The sequence below is a fragment of the Stegodyphus dumicola genome, chromosome 4 (assembly GCF_044657685.1).
Source record: "Stegodyphus dumicola isolate Sdum_Otavi_A_Nest chromosome 4, ASM4465768v1".
Taxonomy (NCBI): domain Eukaryota; kingdom Metazoa; phylum Arthropoda; class Arachnida; order Araneae; family Eresidae; genus Stegodyphus; species Stegodyphus dumicola.
In genome coordinates, this window is record NC_140771.1 from 56,895,235 (window position 1) to 56,919,416 (window position 24,182).

Genomic DNA, 24,182 nt, shown 5'->3' on the forward strand with positions numbered 1-24,182 from the left:
AAATTTCCTGAGAACGATGAGAATTTAGAAATTTCTGCGGATGCTTCGGATTATGCGGTAGCAGCTGTACTTTCGCAAAATCAGCAGCCCGTGGCAGTTTTTAGTAGAACTTTAAATCAAACACAAAGAAATTATTCCGCGACTGAGAGAGAGGCACTTGCAGTTCTGTTAGCAGTGCAAAAGTTCCGAGTCTATTTTGGAAGGGCGCCAGTAACAGTGTATTCTGATCATGCGGCGGTAACTAGATTGTACTCAGGGAAAAACTTATCCCCAAGGTTAATAAGATGGGCACTCAAGCTACAAGAATATAATCTGGTAATCAAGCATACCCCCGGAAAGAAAAATATCGTAGCAGATGCCCTATCCAGAATAAAAATAGATGAAGAAGGTAATACTGTAAAGGTGGCAATGCTCGCATCATGTACAATAAATTCCCGAGAAACTGTAATAACCGAACTGGGTAAGGATCCTGAATTTAGGAACATTTATGAGTATTTAAAAGATCCTGTAAATTTTAGCCACCAAGATATTGTGGCGATAAGAAATAGGGCGGCCCATTACGAACTAATAGATGGTTTATTATTTTATACAAAAACTACGAATTCCAACAACGAATTTCGACCTGTTATCCCCGCTAGTCTTATATTAAATATACTGCAGGAGTTACACGACTGCCCTTTAGCTTCTCATGCTGGTATTCGAAAAACCATCCAACGCGTACGCGAAGCAGTTTATTTTCCTGAGCTGCAAAAGTTAACAAGGGCGTATGTCCAGTCCTGCCCAACATGTCAAGCAGTTAATTATATTAATTTCCGCCCGGCCTGGTTTCTAAATAGCATTAAATCGGAATTTCCAAATGAAATAATTGGCATCGATTTATTGGGCCCTTTCCCGAAAAGTCAGTTAAATAAAAGTCGGTATCTCCTTGTTATGGTTGATCATTTTAGTAAGTGGACCGAAATTGTTCCCTTAAAACGAGCCTCCGCGAAATTAGTTACTGATTCTATTTTAAATAAATATATTTTAAAATACGGGGCGGCCCTAAAAGTTATATCGGATAATGGTCCTCAATTTGTAAGTAATATATTTGAAGACATGTGCCAAAAACTGGGCATACGTCATTTGAAAATGGTCCCGTATCGGCCGCAATCAAATATAGCGGAACGAGTAGTCATGCTATTGCGATAAAGATAGGAAGATCAAAGACTGTAGTCAACGATTTTTTTAAAATTGAAAGACAATTGTGGTAAAAAGAATACTGGGGGAAGACCTAAAGCTTTGTCCTCGCGTGATGAAAGAAGAGTTTGCCAACTTGTATCTACTAGAAAGCACTCAACCAGGAAACTGATTCCGACGACAGGTTTAAAAGTTTGTCAAAACACGATTTATAACAAAATTAGAAGGTCTGGAAGGTTCACGTATAGAGCAAAATTGACTAAGCCTCAGTTACTGCAGAGACACAAAATAGAGCGTTTGAACTTGGCCAGAAAGTCATGACCTGGGACAACCAATGGATAGAAATTTTGAATGGACCAGATGGCTGGAATTTCTACTGGCATGATATAAGAAATGAAAAAGAAATATTCTCCAAGCGCCAATTAGGTGGAGGGTCTGTCATGACTTGGGGCTGTTTTGCTTACAATGGTGTGGGCTCAATTGCATTCGTTTCAGGTCGAATGAATTCACAAGGTACCAAAATGTCCTAACAAATCATCTTTTGCCAAATGCTGAATGTCTTGCTGTAGAAAATTGGAAATATCAGCAAGACATTGCATCGATCCATTCGAGTAACAGCACAAAAAATTGGTTCCAAGTCAACAATTTTGAAACTGTGAAATGGCCAGCTAGATCACCTGACCTCAACCCAATCGAGAACCTTTGGGGTGACTTAGCAAGAAGAGTTTATGCAAATGGGAGACATTTTACATCAACAACAGAGCTGAAATCTACTATCGAAGATGAATGGTATAAAACCGACCCCACCCTTTGTCAAAAACTTGTTTCATCCATGAAAACAAGAATATTTGAAGTAATTCGAAGAAATGGCTCCTACACAACCTTCTAAGAATTTGTAATTTTTTTCTTATATGTTATTTTCTATGTTGGCCTTAAAGTTTTTACTCAGGCTCAAATATTCATCTGTGTGTTCTGTAATATTTTCTAATAAAATATTTGCAAATTAATTTTTTTACTTTTATTTAAGCTCAATAATTATCAATAAAATGGTATTTTAATTCCTCAGTTTAAATGTTTCCATTTTCTCAAAAAAATTTTACTGGCCTTAAAGTTTTTACTCAGGCTTTAAGTATGATACTCAGTACTTAATAAGTTAACAGAAACAAAAACATGGTGTTAAACCTATTTAACCTTTTAACTGTCATGCCCGAGATAAACTCGGGCACAGCACTGGTGTTAGAAAATGTCACGCCCGAGTATTGCTCGGGATAAATTTTTTTTTTTTTTTTTTTTTTGAGTGCATCGTATTGTTAGACCCGAATATATATCGGGAGACGTTTATTTCGGCTTCATCCCTTTGTCAAACCCGACTGTATCTCGGGAAAAGTTAATGTCGCTCAATTCAATAGATGACAGCACTTTACTGAAGATTTCAAAAGTTAGAGGTTATAAGTTCTTTGGTTCAAAGTGCACGGGATCTTTTTGTTGTAAAATGGCGTCCAGTTCTTTGAAACGTTATATAGATGATTTAGATTCCTCAACCGAAGATGAAGGATGTGTGTTTGATGAACAGTATTCATGATACTTCCATGGTCAGCCTCAAAAATAAAAAAAATGGAAATATACTCAAGCCGAAGATTGTTTCTAATTACAGTCTATCTATGGGATGCGTAGATCGCTGTAATCAGGAAATATCCTTTCATCCAACAATCCGGAAACGTCAGAAAAAATATTATAAAAAGATATTTTTACATTTACTAGACAAGGTACTCTGGAACTCATATTTGCTCTATAAAAATGTAGTTGGGAAACGTATTACATTTTTAGAATTTCGAATCCAAGTTGTAGAAGAGCTTTTTCATAAATATGATGATGCAGCTTCTGGACAAAAGAATGTTGGCAGACCACCTACAATAGATAACCCTGCCCGTCTTACTGAACGACATTTTATATCCCATATTCCTCCTACTCCTGCGAAACGTGAGCCTACAAGACAGTGCAAAGTGTGTTGTTTGAAAAAGGATAAAAATGGGGAAAAGATAAGGAAGGAAACACGATTCTGGTGTAGTGATTATGGAGTTGGTTTGTGCTTGGAAAAGTGTTTCCAGTTGTACCACACAAGATTGAATTACTGAACTACTAATAGGTATTAGCCTATATTTATTTATTTTTTAGAAAATAATTAATTTTTTTCATTTCTAGAAAATAATGCTTCACTAGAAGCGAACTTTAGAACTGCCATGTTGAGTGGCAGCCGCCTCAAGCAAATATGCAGTGGCTACAAAACTTTAAAATTTTACCCATGTACTTCAAAATATCAATTTTTAACTACTTAAGTATATTTTATTTTGTACTAAACATTTGAATTTTCCAATAAAAAAATTTGACAATTTGTGTACCCAAATCATCAAAATAACTTGACAGTTAAAGGGTTAAGTAAAAATTAGTATAACAGTAAATGTTATGCTATTGAAACTGATTTCCAATTAATTCTACTATTACAAAAGAGTTAGAAACGCTTATATACAGTAGCCCAACCTATATAAATAAATAAATAAATAAAAATAAAAAACATTAAGATAATTGCTTAGATATATAACTCCACCCGGAAAGACTTTAATAGCATTTAAAGTTTCCTTGTATGGATTTTAGCCATTATGTTTAATTTCATGCCGAAACTACTATTTGAGTAAAAAATGTGATAGATTTTTGTGAAGAAAACTTTTCGGTAATTTTACTTTTAGAAAAGACAATGTGGAAATCATATAAAATAAATAAGAATAAATTATATATAAAGTGTCTCTTTAAAGTAACCAGCCAATTTTCAACTCAAGCTTTTAGTAAACATGTATGATAACAAAAACTTGATTTTAAGCAATAAAAAAGACAAAAAATAATTGTTATTAATAATTTTAATTTATCATCATTTTATGAAAAAACAATAATCAAAACTCAATTTTTTTGGTGCACAATAGCAATTTTTGGCAGGTTCCTAAAGAGAAATACAAAGTTCTATATGTGCTAAAATAGTAAGTGTAAAATTTCTGAGAATTATAACTTTGTTTTAAATAAAATATTTTAAATACAATATGTAATATTAATAAAATTTGCAAAATCTTCCAAGCAAAAAAACTGAAACATAATAACTAATGTCATTTTGTTACTTATGATAGTAAAACAATATTAATAAAATACTTAGTTACAAGAAAAATCTCAAATCATTATATGAGATGAATTGCTGGGCAGTAAAAGCTTTTACTTCAAACAAAGTTTAAGAAAGAGAAAAGTAATGTAGCTAATGGAATGATATTGTAAACAAAAATAAGCAGAACACGCCTAAATTTATTATATAACTTCTTGAATTTTTTTATTCTCATGATGATTTTTTTTTATCATGCAGTTGTTTTATTGGCATTTATTTATTTGTAAATAAAACAGCATTGTAATCAAGAAAGCAATAACGAAAAGACTAATATTCAAACATCCATTTTAAGAATGTTTTTAATAAGTTAATAGGATTGTAGTCACAAATGCTTATAAAAAACAGGTAATCCAAATGGTATTATGTTGAGTATACATGTGAGGCAAGCTGATTGAGCATGGGAGACATGCTCCATTTCAATCAGCAGAACGTCACGCAGTAAGACAGAAAAAAAAACCATTAGCTTTGTTGTGAGTACGTGATGTTCAGTAGGAAAAAAGTGTATATATTACTCATATTTTTTTGCAAGACACTGCTCAAGTTAAAAGTTATGAATTTAAAATTCAACAGAAATTTTTGCTCATCTTGCAAAACTTAGTTATTTGTAACCCAAGGTTTTACTGTATCTAGTTTTACAATAATACAGCAAATTTATTGTTTATTTACAATATAATAATTTTCCAATGAACACAAGTCAGATAATATGTAAATTTGAAGAATGAAGAAAGTTTTATCCATTTTGCAAATAAAGATTTTAAAGAAACGACATTCCAGATGAGTTCCAAAGAATCTTACCAAGATTTAGAAGAATTGTTTTTTACTCCCAATTTGAAAGAACCTTGCATTATACCAGAGACTACCAATAAAAATGCTACATTCACAAAAGAAAAAAATCAGTTAACAACATCAACCACCTGTCAGGTACATGCTCCTTTCATGTTTACTTGTCCATTATGCATTCATAGTAACTACATAAATTAGTTTTAAAAAATCTGTATTTAGCAGTTTTAATCATTTGACTAAGGGAGGTAACAAGAAATCAGATACATTAATATAAAATTGCATAAGCATATTTCAGGGGAAGATGCACATATTCATAATTGCTCCACAGGACACCTTAAATAGCATATTTAAAAGCAAAGGCTTTAGAAGATTATTAATTATTTATGAACTATAAAAAATAATTAAATCAAAAAATATTTGTTAATTAAAAACTATCTGAAGTTCTTTATTTGCAAGATTTTTTAAAAGTGTTTCTTCTGCAGTATAGTGCAGTGCATTAAAATCTAACAACAGGATATAGTATTACTAAAATTTATAATTTAATCGTATGAGTAATAGCCAATTTTAATTCTTTGAGAAAGCTTTGTAATCTCTGTGTAGTCTCAGCTTTTAATTTTCGTACTTTCCATCCTAAAAATAATGAACTAAAGTAGATCTAAGTTTCAAGCCTTATATACAAGATGGTTATTAAAAAAACTTCCCCGATATGTGAATCCTTTGCAGTATATCTGCACATCCAATCGAAACGAAATTTCAGATGTTATTTGAAGATATGCGCTTAAGACTTTAATGATTGTAAACGATAGAGTTGTAGTGAAAAAAATTTCGAAATTTTCGAACGGCAACACTTCTTTCTTCCTATGCAAATTGATCAGCATAGTGAAGAGTCATAAATCATGATGGAACAATATAAGTATAATGAAAAGTGCTGCAACAAAACAAAGAAGATTAATGACAACACAAAAGAGGAAAGGGGGAAAACATTTATTGGAATTACAAGTTTTCAACGTGTCTTCCTTTGCAGACAATACGAGTAATGCATTGCATATGGCAGATTGCTCACAAAAATGATGAACATAATATCGGCAGAATCTATATAACTTCATGTTTTATGGCATCTTTAAATTTTGCCAAATCTTGTGGATTTTATCCTTGAGATGACCCCAGAAGCAGAAATCCAATGGAGTGTGATCTGGGCACCACTGTGGCCAAGAAACAACAAAATTATTGGAGATAACTCAATCTTGAAACGTTGCACACACTGAAATCTTTTAATTCCAATATTTTTTTCCCTCTCCTGTCTTGTGCTGTCATTTGCCTTCTAAAATGCACTTTTTAGTAAATATTTTATGCCAACAATTTTTGTCATACGTGTATAGTCCCAACGCCATTTATGTTTTGTCATTGATCAGTTTTGCTCAGGAAAAAATCAGGTGCTGTCATTAAAAAATTTTTGACAGTTTTTCACTGTAAGTGTAATGGTGAAAGCTCTGTTCTTTTAAATCATCGTGATCTTGAATGCATACCTTCAAATAATATTATATGAAATTTCGGTACTTTTCTGTTTCGCCGGCGCAAATCTCGCCAAGCAGACTTGGCGACAACATACAGTTACACATAAAAAATATTTAAAAAATTTTAGTTCTAAGAATTCTTTTTTTGAAGGTATAAACATTTTAATATCGCTTAAAACTTTAAAAAAAGCCAATAAATAAAGACAATAAATTTGTAAAAAGATATTAATTTAAGAATTTACTATGCTTTCATGGTTCAACATCCTGATTCGCCAGTTCATATCACGTGACCCCAAGCGATCTCATCTCACGTAAACTACTCTACAAAAATCTAATGCTCTCAGTAATTATTTACATTAATTCCAAGTTAAATCTTAATTTGGAACACAAGTTTAAATGCAAGAAATATTTCAATGCGTACGAATAGCTTACTCAGAAATTATGTAAAACTGCAGTGCTTTACTTCACTAATGCATTCTCATCAGAATTGATGAATTTAACCCTTGAATTTCCTTTTCTATATTTTCGGCTTCGGGTAAGAGCTGTGATTGCATCCTAATTGACTTAATAACCGAAAATGGCCTTAGACATAAAACTGAACTATCTGATAAAAATTCTATGTAATTATATGCCAGTATTGAAAGAAACAATCAATCTGGTAAGAAATGGTTGCGACTTGTTTTGAAAATGAGGCGTAAAAGGTTACCAGCGAGAATATTCCGTTTGGCATCGGTTGTACCATTATTGGCGACTTTATCGCTTGCGCCGGCAAAACGGAAAAGTACCTATGAAATTTCATTTCGATTAGTTGAGCAGATAGGCTGCTGGAAATTCATATATCGAAGTTTTTTTTATAATCCTATACGTAAGGTAGAGTAAACTCATATCCTTATAGTATGAAATGTGGAAGTTAATATAAATACCGATTTTTCAGTATTTATACTTCACTAAATAGTTATTCATACATGAATAGAATATATGCGAATTAAAAAATTTGAACTGAATTTTTTTCCACACTGAGAAATAATTATCTGTGGCATAAAAACTAAAGGATGCTACACCTTTGCATTCAAAAGGTGAGTCTCAGTCAGCACTTGATTTGATGCAGTATCTTGAAATGTGATTCTCGATTACCACTCAGTGTGATGCAATAATTTGAGCAGTAACAATCTTTATTTAGATTTGTTTGAGTAATATCACTCCATGACTATATTCAACAATACATTCATATGAGACAACTGCCAATCTTTGAACTTGAATATGTTTTTAAGAGTTACGCGCCTTTGATGTTAGTTCAAACTTGACAGTCATGGCAATAAGATTATCATTTTTCAAATTCATGGAGCCCAGTAGCCATGGAATATGACCAAATCTTTGTCTTTACATTCCCCCCCCTGAACTATTAGTTTTTCACACTTCATTTTTAAATGAAGCATAAAAACAGTGGTGCCTGGCATAATGAACATTTCACATAATATACACTGCTAAAAATAAAAAAAAATAAAAAAAAGGACAGTTCTATATCTCTTGTTCTACTGGGCCGATTCACAAAATTCAAATTGCGTTCTTCCTGTCTCGAAAGCGCGACTTAGGATATATATTAGATTTATATATAGCACTATTCTAACATAGGTATTTTGACCCAAAATCGGACTTTTTCTGAAAAAACATACCAATTTCGGTTAATCTTTGGATTATGGTAACTTTTGGCGAATTAACATGGCGATTTTTTGGCGCAAATCTGGCGACGAACCCTGCTACAGCAACCTGCTAGTTTTTGTTTGGGCGCCATTTTGTTTTCCCGAAGTAAAGGCATGTTTTTTTTTTTTTTTTTTTTTTTTTTTTTTTTTAATCAACATTTTTTTTTCCAACAATCTGCTAGCCGAATTACGCTTATGCTAGAACTTTTATGGAACAAAAGTGCTTAATCATGACGAAGATTAGGTGCGAAACTGGGACAAAGTGCAGAATCGCCCACTGCTTGCCGCGTTTTTAAGAATTGCACATACACGGTATCATCCATGTACACGTCGACCTATTTTCACTTAAAAAAACATCCCAGAATTGCACAAAAATGGCATTGCGCACACTTTTAACTTTATCCATGTACACTGCTAAAGTCCTAGCTAGTAACCTTTATCGCCTTACCAAACTGTCGCCAAACTACCACTTACCATATTCCGAAGATTAGCCCCAATTTTTTTTTTACATATTTCGATTCTACGACCCAAATTATGCCTAAATATTAAATTTTGTAAAATTTGGTGCGAAATTTACGGAAAAATTCAACAACTTATGTTGGCGCTTTTTATTCCGTTTGCGCCAAAATTAGTTCACTTGGCGAATTTCTTAATATGTGGCAACCTATTTTCATTTCCATTTTTACATAGTGCGTGAGGGGAATTGAGTCTTCTTTCAAATAATGTTCTTTATATTATACAGTCAAAAGTCGTTAATCCGGACTCGTCGGGACTTCGGCGATTCCAGATTATCCATTTTTCCGGATTATAGATCATCAGTTTAAATCTGGTAAGATGGCATGCAGAAATTATAAAATTAAAAATATGAAACCGTAATATATGAAATAAAGAACAATTATGATCTAAAGGGTATCAAAATTTACAAAAAAAAAAAAAGCTTAATATTTATTTGTTTACTTTATTAAACATTTCTTTCAACATGCGCGTGCGTAAAGCATACATTACGCATAGTCGAAATCCTTATTTTATTGAGTTTTTTAATCCATTTAGCCAAACGTCCTTATTATGTAGGTACTTATATTTTCACTGCTATAGAAAAATTACATAAATGTTCATTTTTAAATTTTTCCTGACAATTTACTTTGTAAAATAATGTAAAAAAATAAATTTAAGTTGCTTCGTTTTATGAGATAATACTTTCTCTTTAATTCTATAAACTGACATAATTTCTTGTTCAGTTACAAAGTTCCGCTGTTCAAGTCCTATAATTGATGGGTCGAGAATACCGACTAATTTGACAATCGAAATTTTTTCGTTTTCAATAACCTCTGTGTCACTTTCTTTACTATCGGAAGCGAATTATAATTATGAGGAATTTGATTTAAATCATATCAAAGACGGAGTACATCGAGATGAAATACTACATTTAGTAAGGAATTCTAAGCCAAATAAAATAAAAACATCTGCCCTGAAGATAAGGATACTGCTTACAGTTCAACTTCCAGTTCATTGCGCGCTGCGGCGTTTCCCCTCCCCCCGCCGCAGAGCAGCGTGAAATTGATAAACAGATTTCAGAATGGCTATAGAAACAAAGGATATGCCTTGATCCATTTTTTTCAGCAATTCCACTTTTTGTTTGATGGACATCGAAACATACTTTCGCTTTGTAGATCCTTTGGGAGCTCCAGCATCGGAAATTCTATTTGACATAATCGAAAGTTCAAGCTTACTTTTATAAAATTGCTCTAACAGTCTGCAAAAAATAATAAGCCGGATTCAATTCGAAGATTAAGGAACAACGCAATCTGCAACATTAAATGAAATAGATAATTTTAGCTTATACCGTCCATTTTACATTAAACGCGCATGCGTAAACGTATTATGCGCAGCCGTAAAGGTCTTACGCGCGTGCGGAAACGCCTATGCGCATGCTTCAACGCGACGCATGCGCAGAAAGTTTGTAGCTTTGAGGTCCGGATTATGGGTGTCCGAATTAACGACTTTTGACTGTATTTTTAATTATATCTGTTATTAATTTTAAGCAATTTTTTTCTTTTTCGAATTTCATTTTAATTGTTTATGTTGCATAGTTTCTTTCGAATAACTGTTTTAAAAATTTCTATTTACTCATTCGAACTGCGTAGTTTAAATCAAAGGTACATCGTTTATTGATTTTTTTTTTCAAATACTTTTCTTTATGCTATATTTTTAGTCATAGTAACTATTTTAGGTAATTTTTAAATTTTTAGACTTTTATTTTAATTGTTAGTGTTGCATTGTCTTTTCAGATAATTATTTTAAAATTTTCTATTTATTCATTCGAACTGAGAATTTTAAATATATTTACTAATATAAATTTTCCAGAATTTGATTTTAGTTATTTGAATTGCGTTTCTTTCGGAAGAATACTTTGTATCCCAGACTACGGTGCATTTGAAAACTGCATGTATTAAAAGAGAAAATACACTTAACATGCCTTTCAATGTTCACTTAACACGCTTAACATGTTAAGCACACTTAACATGCCTTTCAATGTTCCGTTCAGAAAAGATATACAAATAAGAGAGATGTATAACCGACATTTTAACTTAGGATTACTTGCATACACTGCTTTACACAGTTTTTCTTCAGGCATTCTGCAAGTATATTAAAAAGCATCCAACTTTTCGAAACATCTTGGTATTTCTGACAATTATTTTAAATAAAGGTATAGCCTTCCATTTCATAAAGGCCCCCAAACGGCCTAGCGTAAAAGCATCCAACTTTTCGAAACATCTTGGTGATTCTGACATTCATTTTAAATAAAGTTATCACTTTCCATTTCATAAAGGCCCACGAACGGCTGAGTGGTAAAGTCGCTGAACACTGTTAGTTCACTCCGGGGTTCGAATCCCGGTAAGCGGGCTGGTTGCATGGGCGTTTTCGTGGATTTTCTCATGTGTAATGTGTACACCAGCTGGTTTCCCTTAGAAAGTTCTTCACGAAAGCATCTTTCCTTTTAGGCAGATAGCTCTGCTTTGCCGTAACTTAATAATCCAATTCAATCCATTTCATCAGTATTTAAGTCAGAGCCTTTATCAATCTTTAGAGGTTAGCATTTTGAAGGTATGAGATGAAAGGAAAGGCTGGTTTCATTAAGAGGTTTTGGCCCAAGGCGTTTGTCTTCCGGAGTACCTTTGCAACTTAATGCAATTACCTCCACAACTTCGATAAGGAAACTGAAGTGATTAAGAAAGAGCATTGGCTAAAGGAAAAATGAACAAAACCGTTAAGGGTTTACTGCGAAAGAAATGAATAAGAAGTCCGCGTAAGGGACGAGAAATTCTTTCTGCTTTCAACTTGTTATCCAAGATTGAAAGAGAGAGAGGTAATGATTAAGGCGAATTCCTGAACGCATTGCGTTAATGGAATCGGAAAGGTTGGAAGAAAAACAGCCGGGAAACATATTGTTCCAAGGCTTGGGAAAGGTAAAATCAGGTAATACGGACAGCCGCAGTGATTGCTAATGCCTTGGGGATGAGCGAGGGGGAAGAGTCTTGCGACTAAAACAAGTATCCAGGAATGAAGGAGCGAAGAGAAGGGGGGTGGTCAATTCAAGAAGGCGAAAAGTTCTCCGACCGCCTGTGGCGAGTAGAAGAATAGGAGCAACTTTTCGAGCGGAAAGGAACCGTAAGGAAAGTTAACTGCGAAAAAGACGGAGAAATTTTTGGGAGAGGGTTTAAAGGGACGATAAATGAGCATAAACGGAGGAAAAACAAGGGGAATAAAAGGAGGGAAGATAAATTAAAAGGGTAAACTAAATTAAATTTTATTATGGATTAAGGTAGTGAAGTGATGAAATGCAAGCTTGTGATACCTAGGGAGAAAATAAGGATTTTGTGACTTAAAATTAAGAAAAGGTACTCTGTAGGAATAAATGAGTTTTAAATTAATTATTGTAAGAATAATTAAGTCTAAGGATTAACGAATTTTTGCAGGAAGTTATGTTAATTTAACGAGTTAATTTTTATTGCATATTTTAAAGTTAACTTAGATGCTGTAAGTTTGGTCCGTGATATATGAAAAGGTGAGGTCCTGATAAATGGGGGGAGGTCATGTTTAGTGGTACAGATATAGTTCCCGATGAACGAGGTCAGATTAGGTCTGACGGGCAGTAATGATAAGATAAGAGTTAATTAAGGGTCGCCGGGTTAGGCCCGTGAAGTGCTGGTTGAAATTTAAAATTAGAAAGAATTCCTAGTCAAGCAAGCACCTTCGCTTTGGCTTCCTAGGAAAGATATTAAATGTTCTATCAAGAACGCTCCTAGGTCGCTTAGCGGAGCTGGGCTTCGCTGGGTTATAGGCAGGAAGTGAATGCAAGACTGGGTTTTCAATCTGTGATAGTCTATTGAAAAACTTGGCCGAATTTTGCCGAAAAAAGGCATCCAGGGGTAGAATTTTGAGATCGTTATGGAGCACTTCATTCCGGACGAAATAATGAGCATTGGTGAGTATGCGAAGCGTAACGCTCTGGAATACATGGAGTTTCTTTAGATGGCTGTTAGCAGCAGTGGACCAAACGACGGCTGCATAGGTCAGGATGGGGAGGATGGTACTTCGATAAAGGAGGATCTTGTTGCTGAGAGAGAGGTTGCTGGTACGGTTGATGAGTGACATTAGTTGAGTTCTGGTGGTTCTTGCTTTGGCTATTGTATAGGTGATATGAGTACTCCAGAGCAGCTTCGCATCTAGATAAACTCCCAGATATTTATAGGAATCCACCCAGGGTATCTCCTCGTCAAATAACCTGAGTGGTGGGAGTTGGCTATGGACGTTCCTCTTTCTGGAAAAGAAAACGGTGGCGGCACTTTTTGCGACGTTAATTTTGATTTTCCAGGTAATGAGCCAGGACTCCAAGTCTGTTAAATAAAGCTGAAGGTGATTGAGAGTGACGTTGAGTGTTGAGTGCTGGGAAATGATGGCTGTATCGTCTGCGTAAAGGGCTAGATCGACACTTGGTGATTGTGGTATGTCATTTACATACAAGTTGAAGAGCGTAGCGCTAAGAATTCCACCCTGAGGCACCCCTGCCAAGATAGGCCGAGGAGAAGAAACAGAGTATTTCACTTTAACAGAAAAGGTACGATTAGTGAGGTAAGAGTGCATTATGTGCACAAAATTAGCCGAAATTTCAAGTCGCATGAGCGTGAATAAAATTCCGATATGCCAACACCTGTCGAAAGCCTTTGCTACGTCTAAATAGACTATAGTTGTAGGCTTTCCACTGCGAGATCCTGTGTGAATGATTTCTACTACCCTCAGTAGCTGGGTCTGAGTTGAGTGCTTTGCGCGAAAACCGAATTGTTGAGGAATAAGAATATTTCGGTTTCGGCAGAAATCATTCAGGTATCTAAGCAGTATAGCTTCGTAGATTTTACTAAGTGAAGACAGGAGGCTGATCGGTCTGTAATTTTGAGGGACCTTCGGGTCCATACCAGGTTTTAGAATAGGAATGACTAAAGCATTCTTCCAGCTATCAGGATAATATTTTAACCTTAGCATTGAGTTAATCAAAACTGCTAGGTAAAATGGTAAAATATGAATTTAATTGGTAAATTTTTAATCATGCGATTAGAAATCCTATCAAGGCCAGGTGCTTCTGCAGGGGCGAGATTTTTTACAATTGCAGAAATCTCAGTCATTGTTGTGGTAATGGGTTCCTCAGAATGTGTATCTGAGGAGAGAAATTTTTCAACTTGGTGTTGGACTTCATGTGTGTGCGTTGCACAGGAATCGAACATGAGTCCAGTGTTTAATGAGAATTGTGTTTGGAGACTGTCCGCTAAAAAATTAATAACCGCCTTCGCCGGGAATCGAACCACGGACCTCTGAAATACCGGCTCAAGAGGTTTTGGAGGAGGGATGCCTTCGTGGAGGACTTTCTAAGGGAAACTGGTTTGTATACACATTAAACATTTGGAAAACCACCAAAACACCTATGCAGCCAGCCCGTTCGCGGGATTCGAACTTCGGACCGAACTACCACTCCAAAACCGAACCATATAGTCTAAAACCAGGCGCTCTTCACTTTAATATGCAATGATATCGTTTTTGTCTTTTCTGTTAACACAAGCTCAATTGATGCTGGTGTACATGTCCAAGTGTTTTCTCTTTGAACACCTAAATTCTTTGAAGTATCTTGAAAGTATCTTCAAAAGCTCCGTTTTGAAACATCTTGGTATGTCTGACAGCCAAATTTCCCTTCAAATTTTTGCTTACTTTTCTGCCTAATTTTCTTCTTTCCTTTTACAGTTATTTTCAGTGCTCACACAAGAAAATTAAGATTTTTCGATTGCTAGACTTCCATAAATTTTGCATTCTTGTCAATTTTTTTAAAATATCAACTGCATCAACTGCGTTTCAGCTGAAGACAGCTTTTCATTTTCTAAACATTTTAACTATAAACAAAGTCCAAAAGATAAATATTTTAATTAAAAGATTTTTTGCTAAATGAGAAATAAAACAGTCCAGCAGTGTTTATTCTGTACCACCGAGTGACCCGATTGTTATAGCGGCTGAAACAATCTAAATCATATTAAAGATCATGTTTTTTTTATACAATCTATAACACGAGAGAAAAATGAGCTTCTTAAAACATTCTTTCTAAGAGAATTAATATAAAAATTTATATTTATATATATATTTTTTTAAAGCTGGGACTTGAACCAAACTGTCAAACTTTTAAAGTTTAATTTACATGGTGGTTATAATTAAAGTTCCATTTTGAAATGGTCATAAAAGGAAAACTACTGGACCAAATGTTATCAAACTTGGGAATCGTGTTGAAGGAGGTTATGGAAATTTATTTTCTGCGCGGGGAAAAAAAAAAAAAAAAAAAAAAAAAGGAGTTCAAAAACTCATTACCAGGGAAAAACTGGCACTGTATGCGATATTGTTAAATGAAATAAGACATGAAAACATCGGTTTAAAATGTGTTTAAAATCGTTTCCGAAACGTGTTACAAAGCATGTTCAATGTAGCGTCCAGCATTTTCCGAAAGCAAGTTAAATCCTGTTACTGCATTCTCAACATCACAATTTCCATTTCTGCCAAATTGTTTAGATTATCACCATAAACAGTGCTTTTGAGATAATCCCATAGCCAAAAGTCACAGAGGTGTGGACGTGGTGGGAAGTGGGGAAGTGTCGGCCTATAAGACGTTCATTCGTGAAATGTTGCCTAAGTAACTGTGCGACACATGTGAGGTGGGGCCCAGCCCTGTATAAAAATCCTAGTACCCAAAATGCCACATTACTGCAGTTCATGTATCACGAAACACTTTAACACTGACTCTAAGCGAGCTGCAATCACAGTGGTGCAGCTGTCGACTGCTCTTCAGAGAAAAATGGTTCAGTTATGCAATTAGCTATCATTCCACACCAAACGGCGTGGAATGACTGCTATGAATCGAATGCAGTAGGAGAATGTAATGGAACTAGGTAGACAACATGAGGGATTTCTTTGGCCCAAATCGATTAAAAGCGTTTTGAATCAGTATCTTCATGATTTAGTGCCGAATTCAGGCTTCAAAAATTACAAATTAGCGATCTGTAAGAAAACGATTTCCAGATTGTACGCACTTGTGCGAGTGATTTGCGATCTCATATTTTTTAATCACTAATTCATGGTTTTCACGAACGAATTTCTCCCTTACACGGATGGCACACTCGACTTTATCGAATTTAATGCCTTTAAATGGTAATTTGCGTACTTCAAAGTTTCTTAAGGGTATACAACATATTAAACCCGTGTAACAAAAGGTTAAATTAGATTCCGATTCATATTTTGTTTAACAATATTGCATACAGCGCCATTTCTCCCTCATAGTGAGGTTCCGAACTTTCTTTTTTTCTCGGAAAATAAATTCCCATGACCTCCTTTACACGGTTACCAAGTTTGATAACATTTGTTCTAGTAGTTTTCCTTTTATGACTGTTTCAAAGTGGAACTTTAATTATAACCACCCTGTATATTATTAAATTTTAATTTGAAGCTATGCATTATGTGTATACCATGCGTAAGATTTTTGCTTTTATGGAAAAAATAAAGAATCGAAGCAAATATACTTAGGATAATGGACCAAAACTGAAAAAATTTCCCCTCCCTTCGAAAATAAAATATTGAAACTTCGACCTTGAATTTATTGGATTATCGAAATATTTAATTTGACTTATCTTCTAAGTCCTAGTTCCGACAACAATTCCGTCAAAAATTCCGAATTACTGAAGCTTAAGTAAAAGGTTTAGTATATATTCACTGTATGTTAATAAAGTAATCGGAGTGTAATAAAAACAGATTATAAAATTTACGCTGATGCAACTTTTTGTCAATATGTAATGGAAGAGAAGACTTGTAGAGATCTGTTTTTGACAAGAGAAGTAGATGTCATACTCCTTTTGTCTCTTCAATGTCAAAAGACTGTCCTTTCAGAGGCAACTTTAGTTTCTGGGAAAGAAAAAAAATCACAAGAAGACAAATTTGAAGAACATGCAGGACGCTTGAGTACACATACTAATTTTCGGAACACAAGCAGTTCTCCGATTGGTTATTGAATAATGAAAAGATGTATTGTCATGCAATACAAAACATTTGGAACACGTGTTCTGACTGAATAAAAGATTAAAAGTCATCTGCTTAATTCACAGCCATTTACAAGTCACCTACTCGGGCAGTTGCAAAATCGTTTTGATCCTGAGCTTGTAAGACAAAAATAATATCACTGGATTTAAAAACTTAATTAATCTTCCAAGAACATTCCTTCTTTAGCTCATATTCCAAGAATATTAAGTGAATACAATTATTGCAAAAGAAATTGAATATTCATTTGCACTACGGCTTGGTAGTTTACTAACGAGTTAACAAAACTTAAATTCTGCTTTTTGTGTCTAAGAATACAACAATATTTTAACAATATTTTAAATATTTACAAATAAAATATTAAATTGGAGCCTCACCAGTTGCCTAGCATTTGAAGATTGTTAAATACTAATTGTTTGTTGTGAAGACTAACCCAGGCTGCATGGTTGGATTTCTTAAGTTTACTAGGTTCTCTTTACAAAGGTTCTCCATGAAAGCATCTTAACCAAATAGCTCCCATGTTCTTTCTATGTTCAAATAACCAACTAGCCTAGTTTAAGCGTGATTTTTAAGTGAAGTTACTAGCAAAACACAAATACTCATTAAAAATCATGTAGCTTGCCAATCAGGAGTAACATGAAAGATATGGTACCAATAATTGAATTGCTGTTACGGTACGCTGTTTCTAAACTTAGATGAGCATTCCTTAATTAAATATAATTGATTTGTAACTTCTGCTAGAGCTGACGGTAAGAATTGAAGTGTAAATAAATAATATTGTGTGCAATCTTCATTAATATATAATTAGAAATATTTGCATTCATACAGAAAGTTTTTTTAAATATTTGCAATTACTTTATAAGAAGGATTTATTAATAACCGTAATAATTACATATTCTATTACTGATAATTAGAATTCAGTTCTTGACAATTACATTCTAAATTAGAAATTTAAGGATATAATGAAAATACGCTACGCATAAAAATACATTTTAGGATAAAAAACGAGTTGATTTTTTATGTTTAAAAACTTCTTAAATTTATTTAATAAACATCGTACCCTCGTTGTTAATTGAATCCAGAATGCTGTATGTCGTTTATATAATTATTCTTACTTGTCCACAGAACCTGCTGACTTATCCAGCCATTAAGTAGCTGCATATCATTTCTACATAACCAGTGAACTTCCATTAATTCGGTCTCTAGAGGGTTGTATGTTTATATCATAACTTGACTTTTATAAAAATGATTATTCTAAATCTTACGTTTCTATAAAAATATACTGTGCTTTAAAAATATGGATGATAGTATCAGCCGCTCTTTCAGCCACTTCATAATGAACAGCTAGTTTAGAAATAAATTATGCAGTTAATGTCATAAAATATTTTCATAAAATTCAAATAAACATCAAACGAAAGTTCTCAGTTTTAGACAATTCGATTTAAATGAAATTAAAGTAAAGCAGCAACGCCGAACATAAAAATTTACTCTTACAAATATTTTTTAAAAAAAAGGAAGAAAGAGAGAAATTTAAAAAAATAGTTAAAAATTTGAATAATATCATCCATAATTTAAAAAAATATGCTTTTCATATAGTATTAATAAATATTTATTATGCATCATTGAGGGAAAAAATTTCACATAATTAATTCTCCATAAAATTTTATTTGATATTTAAGGTTAAACATAGCTGTGGCAATTAATTGTAACGAAAATCCATAAACTATATTTGGCGTTATTATCGCTCAAAAAAAAGATGCCAAATTTCAAAACGTGAAAAAATGTAAATTTGCGTATATCTTAGAAAATTTTGAATAAAAAAGTCTAATTTTTTGCAGGTATGCTTAGAAATAGACCTACTTTAAGATGATGGTAAAAATTTTATAGGTTATAATACAAAATTTTTTTTGAAAAATTTATAAAAATTATTTAAAAATAGAAATTTAAAAAATAAAACACAAAAAAATGGGTAAATTTTATTTGGAATGAACCTAAATTTCGAAATGTGTAAGTAAAAATCAAAAAAGTTTAATAAAAAAAGAGCTATTAATAAATATTTGTCAAATTCAATTAACATTGAGGAGCTAATATTTAATTTAAAAACTACTCGTACGATTTTTACAAAACTTGGTATTCTTGCATAATTTGAGTCGTAGAATCGAAATATGGAAAAAAATTGGTATGTTATTTCAGAAAAAGTCCAATTTTGTCTCAAAATACTTATGTTAGAACAATGCTATATATAAATCTAATATATATCCTAAGTTGCACTTTCGAGACATGAAAAACGCAGTTTGAATTTTGTCAACCGGTCCAGTAGAACGGGAGATATAGCACTGTCCCATTTTTTTTTAGCAGTGTACCTGCACATAAGCCAAAAAATTTCCTGCATTATGAACTACACAAAATTTCATTACATATTAAATATGAAGATAAGCATATTTTACTTTCTGTTTTAATGATGCATAAATATTAAAAAAATGGTCTTTGCTTAAGATAGCAAGCAAAGAAATAAAGTCAAATAAACATATTTATTATTATACTATTACAGAAGAACTGCAAGCTCTCATAAAAGTGAAAATGTATATAAAATAGAAGTTGGAATACGTCAAGGCCATAGTAAAATAGCTGTGGAAAATAGCAATTGGTAGATATAATAATGATAATGGTTAAATATTAATATCCTTGAATTTGCATTAAAAAGCAAATTTATTGATTTAACCATTTTTTAAAGCCTATTACTGAGCGAAGTCAAAGATTCTTTAGAATAAATTTAGAACACAGCAGAAAATCAGGTTTTTACTTTTAGCATGATTCTGATGATTTTATCTGGGATAAAACAGTGTCCATCATTAAATTTGCAGCAGCTCCTTTATTCTTCATGAAAAATTTTATTAGATGTATCACTTCTAAAGCTGCATATGAAGATGTAAAATATTTTAACTAATTACAGAATAACATTACACAGTGGCTCGAATTTTTGTTGTACAAAGTATATACAAATATATAAAAAAAATTTTGTCCCCCCCCCTTTTTGACAGAACAATATTTTTTCACAAGTTGAGAACATTTCCATAAGATTCTGCAAGGTATTTTCAGAAACTTTATAATTGGAAGTATATGTTCAGCATCAATAGTTATAGAAACAAAGCTTATAGCTCCCTTTTTTAACATAGTACACAGGGGATTAAAGTAACTGAATAAAAAAATTATTATTCAGTCACAATGACTAAAGAATCAAAAATAATTTTTATTACAGGTAGCTCTACCGGAAATGCTCAAGTCAGAACCACAACTGAGCAGTGCAACAGCACTTCAACATTGCTCATTAATAGGCACATCTAAAAACTGGGAAGAACAAACTACTGGATTTTTTATAAATTATGAAGACAAAAATGAAAATTTCTTTGAAACTACAGCCATAGAGAACATATGGACCAATATGCAAATGCCATCTATTAAAATCAAAAATTACCATCAAAAGAAACAGCTCAATCAAAAGAACAATCAGTTCTATCGTGAAAAAGCTGTTCACAAATCCGGGATTACACTGATGAAAAAAACTCAGCAGAAATTCAAAGGAGCGGAATTAACAAAAAGAGAAATCTCAACAACAGGCAACAAAAATAATCATGGTATTTTACAAAAATCAAAGATTCAAAATAAGAAACTCAAGAAATTTAATACAACAAAAACATCCAAAGAATTCAAGAACACGTTAGGATTAAAAAATCTGGCAGGTATACGAGAAGTACATACATCTCAATTCTTATCACCTGATGTTTACAACACAACACTGTTACAGAATAATGTCATCTCTGTTCCCACAAAAACAATGGTTAAAACAAAAAATAATGATAGTAATGAAACAGGACACAAGGATTGTATGTACAACTTTGACAGCAGGAATGAAAGAATACAGGTGTTAGAAACTTATAGCATAGTAATCAGAGGAAATAAACCACACTCAGAAGATAAAGATGCAAAAATAACTTCATTATCAGAATGGCCAAAACTTCCAAACTCAGTAGACACTGAAAGCCTGGAGACAACATTAAATGAAGTACCATTTAAACAATTATGGTCTGATATAATGAAATCAAAAGCCTGGTCACAGAAGCCACTGAAAACATCCCCTTCTTCAAAGGCTTTATCTTGTACCAGTTTTCCAGAGATATCAGTACATTTAAATGCAAATAGAACAGAAGATGGAAAAAAGCATGGAACTTCATTATTTTCTATCAAAGCAATAAAGGAAAATAGAAGTTATGTTTCCCTTTCACTTCCTGAAAATACAAAACTGTCAAACATCACATCCAATGTAAATCACAGATTACTGCAGAGAGAGAGAAAAGCAATTTTTCGTCATATTTCAGAGTTAAAAAACTTGGCTTGGTCAGTGAGTCCCTACAACCAGATAATTCAAAGAAATCAACAAACAAACAAACTCAGAGGACTTAAAGCATGGAAAACAAACAATAAGAACGTATGTAAAAATAGTTCAGATATTCTCAGTAATTATAAAAATAAATCTTATGGTCTTTCTATAAGCAATTTGAACTTGAAAAGTAAAGATCACGAAGAGAAGTTAAACGATTTTGATACCTTTGCACATAGTACTAAAATGAAAAATCTCTTCCTAAATGAAGAATTTTCTGGAATTTGGCAAAATAATTCAAAATCTACAGTTAATGAAGTAGCCAAGCCTCCAATATATAACAGAGCATTTTTAGATGATTCTCCTAAAAAATCAGATATGATTGTGCAAATGTTTGCAAAATCACACTTGCCTATGAAACAGGAAATACATCCTTACTATGAAACTGAAACACAGATCTGGTATGAAGCAGCAAAATGTGGAATTAAATTAGTACACTCTTCCAAAGGCACATTGAATGGATAGGCTCATTTCAGAAACTCCATTTTGAGAATTCTGCATTATTTAATAAGCAATGCATACTTGTAGCTTTTTCAAATGCAAAATAATTAACACTTAAATGTAAATGTATTTATTTTGAAGAAGAGAGGTGAATACCTAAATATTTATGACATTCTTCTTTTAAATATTTCTGGCTTCCCCCCAAAAAAATTATTATTTTATTTTAAGCAGTAATACATCATAATTTCCTCTCATAATTATTAGGGCGATAACTGGGGGGGACATCATCATTTAATGGCATTAAATACAAAATTTCTCAGCAAACTATTCATTTGCTATGATCATCAACTATAAACATCCAGTTGTTTTGATAAAAGTATTTTATGAAATCATATTTCAAATTTTGTATACAAACAGTTTATTTTCAGCAATTTTAAACTATTATCGCTTAAAGCACAATACAGTACAAAGTCCGAATCGGGACTTCGGCGAATCTGAATCTGGGACTTTTCTGGATAATAGATCATCAGTTTAAATTTAGTAAGATGGCATGTAGAAATTATAAAATTAAAAATATGAAATCATGATTTATGAAATAATGAAGTATTTATGATCTAAAGCAGTGGTGCCCAACCTTTGGCCTCTCGCGAGCTCATTTCCAAAACATCAACATTTTTGTTAAACATATTTCTAATCTTATGTGATACAAATGAAATATTAATTTCTGCAAATTGGTTTGAGACGAATAATAATTTTGGTTAAACTTTATGGAAATCAGAGAAGTGGAGTTCAAAAATTTTTTTTAGGGCATTTAGGTTTTCCGAGTATTTTTCTGCTTCAATTGCCTTGTGGTTATAAAGATAAATTCTGAAAATGGGTGAAATTTTTTTCTTTCATCTGATTTATCCACAAATTTAACTTTATCTGAAAAGCAGTTACAGTCCCAGTACACTGAAAAAGGGGTCTTTTCTTTTCCCTGGAGATCTTCGTTCAGTTTTTTTCAGTTTAGCTGTTATATCCGTGAGAAAATACAGATCAGATAACCATTATCGTCCAATTCTTTATAACTTTTGTTTCCAGATTCCAAAAACTGCTTTATTGGCTATAGAAGTTCCACAAATCGTTGAAGTACTTTTCTTCTGATGAGCCATCTAACATCCGAATGAAGCAATAAGATTCCATGTTTGCTAACAAGTTCAGCAGTTAGCAATCAATTATTTTATAACGTCTTGCAAGATATCTCTTATGACTATAACTGCTTACCATATTTTAACAATCAAGAAATATAAATGAATGCCAATTTTTAAAATATTTTTTGTTCATAGTGATTAATCAGGCTGGCGAACACAAGGTTGGACACCGCTAATCTAAAGGGTATCAAAATTTAAAAAAAAAAAAAAAAAAAAAAAAAAAGCTTAATATTTATTTGTTTACCTTATTAAACATTTCTTTCAATATAAGTTGTTTTAAATTGCTTCGTTTCTTGTGCTAATACTTTCTCTTTAATTCTGTAGATAGACATAATCTCTTGTTTAGTTACATTGTTGAAGTCCTGTAACTGCTGTTTCGAGAATTCCGACTAACTTGTCAATCAAAATTTTCTCGTTTTCAGTAACTTCTCTGTCATATTCTTCACTATCTTAGCAGTATTTTCTGGATCTAGAACCATACTAAAGATTTTTCCATTCATGATATAAAAACTTTTATATCATCTTCATTTATTACCGCTTCTCCAAATTTCTTTACATAATCCGTTAACTGGAAAATTTTACCTTTGTTTTGCGATATCCAAAAACACTTAAAATTAGTGGCTATCATCATCAAATTAAGCTATCCTTTACTATACATATTTGGCTATGCATCATGAGCTTGGAGACTAACCACAAGTTGTTCCGTTAAATTTTATCTCACTTCTATCTTGCACTGAGACAATTAAGCCTGAATTGTATTAGTTATTTATTATACTTATGTCTATTTCTTGCACATGTTTAAGGGTTAGCAGAGTTCTGAATAAATAAATTCAAACATATACTTAAACCTTATTGAGGGTTAGCGCTAGATATCTCACTGCCTGATGCGGTCTCTGTGAGTCCTAAATTCTGTGATTCAGCATGGCCATACAAGCTCTGGTGCTGGTTCTAAGTTGATGTGAATAAACAAATCAGTTATTCTTAATTCAAATAGCAATCTTTGGGTTCATGAGTATCATCAACAAAATCTATTTTTAGCATATGGAAAGAAAATTTTGGTAAATTTTTCCTCGTCAACATTTTTAGCACATTTAACTTGAATCTGTAATCATCGCCAAGCAT